Below are 12,834 nucleotides of genomic sequence, written 5' to 3'. Positions count from 1 at the left end.
GGCTCAGTTGTGCAGCTTTTGTTTTCTGTATGTTGAGGAATATTCCTTACAGGCTGTAGTCTTTGATCTTCTTGAGTAAATTCTTCACGTTCCCTTCACATTCAGCAAGCAAGGCTATGTCATCTGTATATCACAGGTTGTTAATGGTTCTTCCTCCAGTACTAACATTGTGCTCTTTTCCGTATTCTCAGCCTCTCACAAACAACTCTTAATTGCACCTTTCTTGATTTTTAAACCACTCAGCATCCCTTTGTTTTGTTTGAATGGCTGTCTCTTTGTCTTTGTATAGGTTCTACATGAGCACAGTTAAATGGCATGGAATATCTGTTCTTTGCAATGTTATCTATAATTTGTTGTAATCCACACAGTCAAATGTCTTTGGATAGTAGTAGTTCTATAATGTTAGTGACTATTGTGAGAAGAGTGTACTTCTGTGAAATGATGATGCTTAGAGTTAATTTTCACAAAATGCTCACTGTGTATTAGATACAGTTTCCAAGAATTTCCGATAGATTATTTCAGTTGTAACAAACGCTCCATGATGCATATGCTTATTATTATTATCTCCACTGATTAGTCTAGGAACTGTGATTGAGAGACATTAAGAGGTTTCCCCAGTATAAGTGAGTGCTGGGACTAGATTTAAAAACCTAAGAAGTTGGAAACCATGAACACATTTTCTAGCCTTTCACTTGTCACTAATGAATGGTGCAGATTTAGGCAATTCCATTTCACAGCCTTGGACCTCAGATCCCTCATATTTCAGATATGAAGGATTGGCTAAGGACGTCACCCAGCTTTAAAATTTTATAATTCTATGGATTATTTAATGAGTACATCTAAATCATCTTATGAAAAAGAGTTTTGGTAAAATAGAAAGGTTATGAGTCTTAATGAGATTGGAACAGTGTGACCCCTGGTAAATCACAACTTCTCTCAACCTATTTGCTTGTGTAAAAATGGGCAGTAATTCTATCTCAGAGCTATGCTATCATATTTAAATTAGTTGACGATTTCAGGAGGGTTTTTTCCTTAATATAAAGGATAGCATAAATGTAATAAATTGCCATTGCACTAAGTATACTTTACATTTATGCTTTCAATGTGTCATTCATTTACCCACTAAACATTTATTAAATGCCATTCACAAAGATAAAAGCTAGGGTTTCCGCCCCTTAAGGAGCATGAAATTGAAATGAGGGACAAGGAGACACTTTAACTATTGCCATCAAAATTGATACGCATGGTAGCAGCAGCCAAGAAGTCAAAATGTGTTCCTCTGGACAATTTGCTGTCAAAGACTTGTTTAAGTGCTAGGGAGCAAGGGTGTCAGTTTAAAGATCAAGGTGTGTCTGACTCAAGCCAGTGTATTTTCAGTTGCTTTATATGCATTTGAAAGTTGGATGTTGAATAAAGACTGAAGAATTAATGTCCTTGAATTGTTGTTGAAGAGTGTTGATTATACCATCAACTGCCAAAGAACAAAGAACTCTACCTTGTAGATGTGCAACCAGGCTGCTCCTTAGAGATGAGGATGGTGGGACTGTTTCACGCACTTCAGGCATGTTGTCAGGAGGAGGCAGCCTTTGGGAAAAGATGTCATGTTGTGAAATGTAAATAAAGGGTCAGAGAAAGAGGGGAAGCTTCTCAGCGAGATATAATGATGGTAACAGTGACTGTAACCATTTCTTGAAGATGACAGATATTTTGAAGATTGTGAAGACAGGACAAAATTGTCATCTGTTTTTTCAGAGGATTGCTAATAGTTTTTTTAAAATTTTTAATTTTATTATTTTTTGTGTGTGTGTACCATCAAATTGGATCTGACTGGTACAGGAGGAGATTGCCCCTCCTCCAGCAGAGCATCTGGTGGATTTGAACCACATACCTCTGGGATTGCAGTGCAGCTTCTTGCCACTAGGCCACCAGAGCTCCCTGGATTGCTATTATTTGTATTTGTCTCAATGACACCTAATAATAAGCACCAAGACTTGGTGAATGTGTATAGAAGGTGGATTCTAAACAGAATGAATTTATGTAAACCACTTAAGGTGCTTAAAGTAATAGCCAGGAAAACTCCAAATAGGAGGCAACATGTAAAATGAAACACAAATATTATGTAAGACTCTTCAACAACCTGCATTATGCTAATGACACAACTTTAGTTGCTGGAAATGAGAAGGACGTGAAATGCTTGTTAAAGAAGAGGAAAGACTACAGACTTCAGTATGGGTTATATCTCATTATCAAGAAAACAAAGGTCCTCACCACAGGACCAACACTCAGCCTTATGGTAGAGGAAGAAAGGATTGAAACTGCCAATGATCTCATCTTCCTTGGATCAGCAATCAACACCCTTGGTACCAGGAGTCAGGAAATCAGGAGATGTGGAAATCGGCTGTTAGGGACCGCTCCAAAATGCTGAAGATCAAATGGTGTCAGTATGAAGACTAAAGTGTGACTGATTCGAGCCATGGTCTTCTCAGTCACCTGCTATGCATCTGAGAGCTGGACAAGAAATAACAGAGAAGTATTGATGCTTTTGATTTGTGGTGCTGGAGAAGAGCACTGAATATTTCATTGACTGTCCAAAGAACCAGCAGATATGTTTTGGAAAAGGGGCAGGCAGAGTGCTCTTTGGAAGCAAAGATGGCAAAGCTTCATTTTCATGCTTTAGACATGTAACTACAAGAAGCTATTCCTTGGAAAGATAGAGAGAGGGTTAGGGAAGGAGATGAAGCCCCCCAATGAGATGGATTGAAACAGTGACTTCAACAATGGGCTTGAATGTTTCAGGGATGATGAAGATTGCACAAGATAAGGTGGGATTCAGGTTGACTGTTAGTATGACTATGAGTCATACTCAATTCTATGACACTGAACAATTACAACAAGGCTGATATGGATGAGAATAAGGGGGATTTTCCGGGAGAGAACACAGAATATGCAAGCACAAAGACCTGCCAAAACATAATCTGAGTACTTAAGTCTTTAAAGCTGGGATGCAAACCTCAAGGTGATGAGGGTAGAAAAGGGGAGAGTGGGGAAGTGGAGGTAAATAAGCCAAGGTCATGTGTACCCTCTTAAATAGCTTAGATTTGCCCTGTGTTATTGTTATTATGTTATTATCCAGTAGAACCAACTCATAGCTGACCCTCCAGTGAGATTTCTAAGGCAGTAAATCACACAGGAGGAGACTGGCTATCTTTCTCCAAAAGAGCAGTTGGTGAATTTGAGCCATGTCTTTGCTTTGGGTTGGCAAGGCAACTCCTTACCATCAAGCCACCAGAACTCCCTTCCCATGTTGTTTTGTGCTATTAAGTTGGCTACAATTCATGGAGGTCTTATATATAACAGAACACAACTTTGCATGGCCTTCTTCCGTCTTCATGATGTTTGAGTTCATTGTTTTGTCTATTTTTTCAGTCCATCTCATGGAAGATTTCTCTTGTTTGTAAGGACCCTCCAACCCACCACACATAATGTCGTTTTCTAGAAATTAGTATTTTCTGATGATGTGTCCAAAATAAGTTTCAACTTGCTTCTAAATAGCATCCTGGTTGTGTTTCTCTATGTATCAATTTTTTATTCGCCATAGGATATAAGACACAGTGAAGAATTTAAGGAGTGGATGTGATTAAATTTACACATTATAAACAGTAATCCAGCAATGCTCTGGAGGTTGAAGACAGGAAGCAAATTTAGGGCAGTTAAGTCAGCCTCTGTTATTTACTGTGTGGAGGATTCTGAATCAGAGAAAGTCAGGTCCACTTGAAGATAGCTGGAAAAGAAAGAGACGGTAGGAAGACAGTTCATTTTGTTGGTGAGACTCCCTCGGAGACTGCCACATTGAGGTACCACTGAGAACTTCCTCACCACTTCCCTCCCTCACGTGCCACACTTTACACTGTTCTATTTACTCTGGCTCCAGAAGAGCACATGTGGAAATATACAATTGATCTTATTTTGATGGCCGCATTCAGTTTATTTTCTCTGTTAAATGAATTCCAAGTAGAATTCACACCCAACTGTTGTTGTGTATTGTTGAGTCAGAAGCAACTCATAGTTGACTCTCCAGCAGGTTTTCAGAGGCAGTAATCGCACATGAGGAGACTGCTCATCTTTTCCCCACAGAGCAGCTGGTAAATTTGAACCACTTACCAAAACTCCTTACTATTAACCCAGAGCTACTCGAGCCTCAACACCCAACTATAGCAGCAAAATCGACACACTTGTGGTTTTCCACTGCTCTAATCTTTGTTTTGTAGTAGAAGTGTAGGGAGGTGGGAAAGCTAGAGGCCTAGGTAATCCAAGGATTCTCTAATTCGTAACTGTTCCCTTCAACTGAGAATAATAATAATTTAAAAAAGTCTAGAGAATTTGTATATAACTCCACTGCAATCTCAAATGCAAGAGGTTCTAAACTACCAGCTGCTCCACAGGAGAAAGATGGGTAGTATCATCCTTGGGTTTACGGCCTCTGAGAACCCATGGCTACAGTCTTTATGAAAGAGGACTGCAATATCTTTTTTTCACAGAGTGACTGGACAGTTAGCAGCTAAGCACTTTAAGCCCCGAGAATCAGGTTGATTTCAAATATTGTGCCATTTTCTTGCTGGCTGGGTGACTCTGCATGGGTTCTTTAACCAGCTTGTGCCTCAATAGCTTCAAATACACACACACACACACACACACACACACACACACACACACTTTCTACCAGCTTCAAAGTGGTTTTCTTCAATTATTCAAGGATTTTTTTTATAATATTAATAGGAACCGGCTAATGTAATTAATCAATTAATTAATCACAATGTTTAATAATCCCTTTTTTGTGTATGCCTTTCTCTTCACCCCACTTATCTATTTATTAATTTTTCCTTTCTTTTTCTTCCTTCCAATCCCTGTTAAACCTCCAAGGTTGATTATGTGTGTAAATCTTTAAGTCTTTTTATAACAGTGATTTTATAGTGTAATTGTCAATTTTGTAACTGCCTTCTGCCATCTAGCATAATTTGTTCTCGATTCATTCATGCTGCACAGTTATTTCCCCATGAATTCTTGATCTTTCTCAGTGGTATCAAAGTCTTGAAGGATGACATACACATAAAACACTTAGATCAGATTTTGTTCCAAAGTGAAAGCTTAAATCAGTGTTGCTATTTGTACTATTAACTATTATTAATATTCATGATGCTGAGGTTGCCTGCTCAGAGATCATTGTTAAAAGTGTAGATTTAAAAATGTAAGGCAAACAAGAGCCTTGCCCTTGCAGTGCACAGTCAAATATAGTTAAACCAAAACCCCACTGTTATGAAATCCATTATGATTTCTAGTGATCCTCTATTGGGTTTCCAAGGCTGCAAATGTTTATGGGAGGAGATTGTCTATCTTCTTTTCATGGAACAACTCGGGGGGGTGGGGAGGAGTCTAGTCACTGACTTTTTGGTTAGCAGACCAGCATGTACATATTACGTCACCAGAGCTCCTCAATATGAAATCATTGAGTAGACTATGCCTCCTAGTGAACCTATAAATAACACATTGTAATCTTGCCCAGTCCTGTGCCATCCTTATGATTTCTGCCATGCTCAGGCCCACTATTAGAGTCAGATATAGAGAATAGCAAAGCAGAACAGGGAGGAAAAATATTCTTTTGGCGTTCACCTTTTAAATTACATCTCAAACATTTACAAAGGCATTTTTCTCTGGCAGATCTCGTCGTGAGGTTGTCTATTCCTTTTCCAACACCCCTCACAGCTTATCCTGAGCCTGACCCCTCCCTGACTTGGAGATGCGGCAGTGCAGACCTTCTGTTTTCCAAGTGTAAGAATCCCTGGGTCCTCACCATTGGCCAAATGCCCCAGCACAAGATTTATCTGTGCTGCATATAAATAGAGTGGTGCCTGAGTGGGTGCCAAGTCCTGCTGGAACAGAAATCTGTAATAATCTTGCTGATGATTCCAGACTGGCTTCTTAGCAGAGCAACAGTAACAGCATCTTCACACTTTATTCTAGATGTCTAAGTCTTTGGGCATGTGAGCTGGTTTTTATTAAAAGGATAAATTGATTTCTACTCAGTTCACAAAGTGCACACAAGAAAAACGATAAAAGAAACTAGCTGTTAAATTCATTGTAAAAAAAAATTCCACAAAACAATCACCCAAAACTTATGCTGTCACAAAATCATAAGTTATATTAAAATATAGATAAAAAGATTTGAAACATGTTGATGAATTATGACAATTGAGAAGTTAATTTCCTTAATATATAAATAACGTTTACAAATAAATAAGGAGCTATTGAAAATAGAGGAGCGATAAGAAATAGTTCATAGCAAAAATAATTAAAATCAATATGCTTGAGATATTTTCAGTTTAGCTAGTAATCATAAGCACAAATGAAAAATAAATACTCTTTTTTGCCTATGAAACTAATAATGATTAAAATGGATAACAATTCTGGCAAGGTTGTCATAAGATGTTTTCTTATATTGTTTAAAAAGTATAATTCAGGCGAGCTCTGGTGGCCTAGTGGCAAGAAACTGCACTGCAATCTCAGAGGTACACGTTTCGAATCCACCAGACGCTCTGCTGGAGAAGGAGGAACAATCTCCTTCTGTATCAGTCAGATCTGATTTGACTGTACACACAAAAATAATGAAATAAAATAAAATTTAAAAAAAAAGAACCTTGTTTTTTTAAAAAAAGTATAATTCAGGAACAGAATCTGACAATATGTTACCAATACTTTAAAACATTCCATATTGTTTGATCCAGTGGTTTTTATTGTTTTGTTGTTGTTGTTGTTTTTTATGGCACCAACAGTCTTTATTGGTGGCTACAGAGGCAGAGGGGGGAACACGACAGCTCCTGCTTCCCAGCAGTGTTCTGAGTCTTGGACTGTGAACACCGGAAGTGATCCAGTGGTTTTATGTTTAGAAATCCCCTCTGTGGAAAGAGAGATTTATGGAAATGACTTCTACACAACTGAGTTTATTACAGCCTTGTTTATAAAAACAATACACACAACAATATCAGCAATAACAAAAAGGAAGACAAAAGAAGTTCCCTAACCACCACCAAAACCACACCAAACTAGAAACACTCCGAATGAATGAAAACAGAAAACCATCAAATAAATTATTGTTCACTCATTTAGTAGACCATTTCATTTTTATATAGCCAGCCATCATGCTTTGAATAATTTCAGTAACGTGAAAATGTATACATATATATTTTATGATGCATGTTTTATATATATATAAATAGGTGTATTATGCTAAGTTATTAACCATGTTTTGAAAGTACATGGTTGTGCTTAGCTACTAGAGAAAGATTGTTTCAGGTGAGTTGCCTGAAACCCATAGCAACTGTTTGTACAGCAGCACTGAACCCAGCCCTGTTTTGAGCTTTTGTTTGTTGTTATGTGCCCTCGAGTTTACGACTCATAGCGACCCTATGCACAACAACCCTACACCCGGCTCTATCCTACGCCAACCACACTGCCTCTGACACACCCATCCCGATTACCCCAGTCACCGAATCAGTCCATCTCATAGAGGGTCTTCCCCTCCTGTGCTGCCCCTCCTCCCTCCCAAGCATGATGTCCCTCTCCAAGGACCCGTCCCTCCTGGCAACATGTCCAAAGTATGTCAGACGAAGCCCCAGAATCCTTGCCTCCAAGGAGTAGCTTGGTTTAATCCTCTCCAAGATGAATCTGTTTGTTTTCCTGGCAGTCCAGGGTACATTCAGTACTCTTCTCCAGCACCACAACTCAAAAGCATCAGCTCTCCTTCTGTCCTCCCTAGTCATTGTCCAACTCTCTGATGCATAACAAGTGATTGCAAATACCATGGCCTGTATCAGGCACACCTTAGTCTCCAGAGAGACACCGTTGCTCCTGAGTACTTTAGAGAGGTCCCTAACAGCAGACTTTCCCATCACGATACGCTTTTTGATTTCCTGACTGTTGGTGCCAAGAGTGTTGACTGTGGAGCCGAGCAAACTGAAGCTGTGAACAATCTCAATCTCCTTGCCATCCATCCTGACGCTGCCAATTGGTCCAGTTTGAGCTAGTCTCACTAATTCTGACACAAATGGGGATTGCCCTAGCTACTGTATCAATGCATCTCGTCTGGAGGCTTACTTTCTTGGGCTGTCCCTTCACCCTTCTTAGCATTATGTCTTTTTCCAAGACCAGTCTCTTCTGGCAACATACCCAAAGTATGTAAGATGAAGGTCCAAGGCAGACCTATTCGTTTTCTTGGGAGTCCATGATATGTTCAAGACTCTTCCTTCTCCAGCACTACAATTAGAAGGCATCGATTCTTCTTCTGTCATCCTTATTATTGGCCTGCTCTCTGACACATAGCAAGAAATTGCAAAGATGATGGCCTGGATCAGGCACACTTTAGTTGCTAAACCAACATCGTTGCTTTTCAGCACTCTGGAGAAGTCTTGACAGCAGATTTTCCCAATGCAATTCTTCTTTTGATTTCCTGACTACTGGTGTTAAGAGTGCTGATTGCAGTGCTGAGCAAGCAGTAATTATTAACAACCACAATCTCTTCACCATCTATCATGGTGCTGCCAATTGGCTCAGTGGTGATAATCTTTGTCTTCTTGATGTTGAGCTTCAATTAAAATTGAAAACAATGGTCCTTGATCATCTGCAGCAAGCACCTCAGGTCTTCTTCAGTTTCAGCAAGAAAGGTTATGTTATCTGTGTGGAGTCTTCCTCCAATCCTGATGCCACCCACATTCCTCCTCATAAAGCCCTGCTTTCTGAATGATCTATTCTGCATATAGATTGAAAAGGTATGGAGATAGAATGCATTCTTGATGCACTCCTTTCCTGATTTTGGACCATGCAGTGCTTCCCTGCTCTGTTCTGAGGATTGCTTCCTAGTCCAAGTCTAGATTTCACATAAGCACAATCTAGTGTTCTGGGATCCTCTTTTTTCTCAAAGTTAGCTACAATTTGTTGTGATCCACACAGTGGAAGGACTAGTGGTCAAAAGTCATGCAAAGACACTTAAAAAGGAAATCCTTCGTGCAAAAGAATCTACTTTTATGAGATTGTTGTTATAATATGCCTTTAAGTCAGAATGGACTCATAATTAACCTTTCATTTGGCTTTCAGAGGCTGTAAATCACACAAGAGGAGATTGCCCACATTTTTTCCATAGGGCAACTGGTGGATTTGAACTCAGTACCTTTAGGTTGACAACACAATTGCTTACCCATTGTTATTGATGTTAGGTGCTGTCGAGCATGACTCATAGCGACCTTCTGAACAGTCAGTCCTGTGCCATCCTCATCATCTCTGATACAGTTGAGTCCATTCCTGAAGTTGAGCCCATTAACCGTGTCAATCTATCTTGTTGTGGGGATCTTCCTCTCCTTTGCTGACCCTTCTCTTTCCAAGCACAGTGTCCCTCTCTAAGCCTCATGTCCAAAGCATGAAAGATGAAACTTTGACGTCTTGCCTCAAAGAGCACCTTGGCAGCACTTTCCCCCAATATATATCTTTTTGTTCTTTTGACAGTCCATGGGGTGTTCTTTACTCCTCTCCAGCACCAATTTGTCTCTTAACTTAAAAAAAAAAGTATTCCAGATTCAAACCATGGTATTATTAATTGCCTCATATGCGTGAGAAAACGTATAAATTTGTAGCAAAGACTAAAGAAAAATTGATGTTTCTGAATTATGATGCTGATGTAAAGGTTGACTGTATCATGGATTGCCAGAAGAACAAATAAATCTGTCTTGAAAAATAAAAGGTATTAATTCTTGTTCTGTCATTCTTATTCAGTGTCCAACTCTCTTATGCATAGTAGGTGATTGAGAAAATTATGGCCTGAATCAGGTTCACCTTAGGCTTCAAACAGACATCATTACTCTTCGTCATTTTGGAGCAGTCCCCAATAGCTGACTTGCCCAATTCAATATGCCTCTTGATTTCTTGACTGCTGGTACCAAGGATGCTGATTGTTGATTCAGGTAAGATGAAATCATTGATAGCTTCAATCCTTTCTCCATCCAACCATAATGTTTAATATAGATTACCCTCTAGGCAACCTTTAAAAACTCTCTGGATTTCACTCAGTTCTGACACACATATTGAGTCACCATAAGGTAGAATTGTCTTGATACAACAGCTTTGCATTTTTGTTTTAAACCCTGAGCAATAGACCATACTTAGACTATTAGATACAGCACCAGAGGTTGAGCTTTCATACTGGGATAAACAAAAGTAAGGAATAGTTGCAAAACCCACTAATAATTGGAACATGGAACATACAAAGTATGAATTTAGAACAATTGGATGGTGTTAAAAAAGAAATGGAACACGTATTGGTATAGTGGTGAGAACCAGTGCTGCAATCCCAATGGTGTGCAGTTTGAATCCACTAGCTGGTCCATGTGAGAAGGACGCACAATCTCCTTACATGTGATTTACTGAAAACCTACCGCAGGGTTTTCAAGAAAGGGTCAGCTATGAGTTGATTCTGACTTGATGGCAAACAACAACAAGGCAATGGCGAGTTGAGATGAATTGGCAGGGGCCGCTTTGAATCAATCATATGATCTTTATGCTGGGAATAAAAAAGTGAAGGAAAATGGGATTACATTCATAGTAAAAAAGACTTTTTCTAGACCAATCCTGACGTACAATATTGTGAATGACAGAACACTATCCATATGCATACAGAGAAGACCTATTAACAGACCTACTATCATTCAAACATATACACGAACAACTGAAGTCAAAGAAGAGGAAATAGGTTTTTCCCAATTTTTGTGGTCTGAAATTGATTGAACATGTAACCAAGATTCACTAATATTAAATTGTGACTGGAATGCAAAAGTTGGGAACAGGGGAGAAGCATTAGCAACCATTAAAACGCAGACTTGAAGACAGAAATAAGGCTGGAGATAGAATGATAGAATTTTATACAACTGATGATTTATTTATTGAAAATACCTTTCATAAGAAATATAAATACAGACTATACACATGGATTATATCTGATGGATTACATAGGAATCAGATTGATTAAATCTGTGGAAAGAATCCTTGGAAAAGCTCAGTATTGGCTGTGAAAATCAGGCCAGGTCCTGACTGTGGAACACACCACCAACTACTCACATGCAAGTTCAAATAGAAGCTAAAGAAAATGAAAACAATGTACATCTTATTCTGGACTGTTGGCATACATATAAAGCCTAATCATATATTCCTTTTAAACAGATCTTTTCTTCATCTCTTCCAATGAAGTGTTCATTATTTATTCACTGGTGGAGGGGGAAGGAGGGACAAGGTAATTGTGCAACAACAAATGAATATTTGAAAAAAACAGTGAGCTGGGGAGGAGGTAGGTAGGGGGAGGAATGCGCAAGAATGAATGAATGAAAATCCAACTTGTCTGTATGTTATTGTTGTTGTTAAGTGCCGTGGAGTAGTAGACGACTCATAGCAACCCTATGAACGAATGACCTGAACACTTGTATAACTTTGGTCATTTATCCATGTTCATAAATTCCAGAGGCAAGCCATTTCAAAAGTGGATGCCACTTCTGCGTTTCTGTAAATGTTTGTTTAAATCACAATTAAAATAAAAAAACCATATATATATATATATATATATATATATAAAAGAAAACAAAAAAATCTACCAAAGCTAAAATATGATTGTGAATCAATCTCACCCTGAATATAAAAGCCATCTCAAGGACAGATTTGAGGCCTTGAATACTAAATGAATGAAGATCAGATGAGCTGTGGATGATATCAGGAACATCATCCATGAAGAAAGCAAAGAGTCAATGTAGAGACAGAGGAGGAAGGAAATAACAAGACAAATGTCAGAGGAGACTCTTAATATTGTACTACAATATTGACAAGCCAAAACAAAGGGAAGAAATGAGGAAGTTAAAATGTTGAACAGAAGATTTCAAAGGGAAGTTCGCAAATTCAAGGCAAATTCTCATAACAAAGTGAGCAAAGAGCTGGAGTTAGAAATTCAAAAGGGAAGAACTTACTTGACATTTCTCAAGCTGAAGGAACTGAAGAACAAATTGAAGCCACAAGTTACAATACTTAAAGATGCTATGGACAGCATAGTGACTTATCCAGGAGGCATAAAAAGAAAATAGAAGGAATATACAGTCACTGTACCAAAAAGAATTGGCTGACACAGAACCTTTTCAGGGAGTAGCATGTGCTCAAGAATCAGTAAAGGGAGGGGAGAGGACAATAAAGGAAAAAGTTCAAGCTGCTCTGAAGGAATTGATAAAAAATAAGTCCCCCATAATTGCTGAAATACCAATTGAGATGTTTCAAGAAACAGAGACAGCCCTGAACGTCCTCACCAGGTTGTGCCAAGAAGTCTGAAGGACAGCTATCTGGCAGACTGACTGAAAGGGATTCCTATTCATTTCCATTTAAAAAAAAAAAAAAAAGAAGATGAACCAACAGAATGTGGAAATTATAGAACAATATCACTAATATGACACTCAAGCAAAATCTTGCTAAAGATTATCGAAACATGGCATAGAACTGCCAAAATACAAGCTGGATTTAGAAGAAACCCTCGGCACTAGGGATATCATTGCAGATGTCAGAAGGAACATGACTGAAAGAGTAATAGAAGGATGTCTATTTGAATTTTATTGACTTTGCAAAGGCATTGATTGTGTGGGTCACAACAAATTGTGGCTAATGTTGAGAAGAATAGGAATCCCAAAATACATTATTATGCTTGTGTGAAACCTATATCTAGACCAGGAACCTGTTGTCCAATGAGAGCAAGAGAACACTGCATGGTTA

This window comes from Elephantulus edwardii, unplaced genomic scaffold, assembly GCF_000299155.1.
Source record: "Elephantulus edwardii isolate Elephantulus edwardi_28Jun2011 unplaced genomic scaffold, EleEdw1.0 scaffold00020, whole genome shotgun sequence".
In the NCBI taxonomy this organism is placed as follows: Eukaryota; Metazoa; Chordata; class Mammalia; order Macroscelidea; family Macroscelididae; genus Elephantulus; species Elephantulus edwardii.
Note: the sequence above shows the minus strand (reverse complement) of the source record.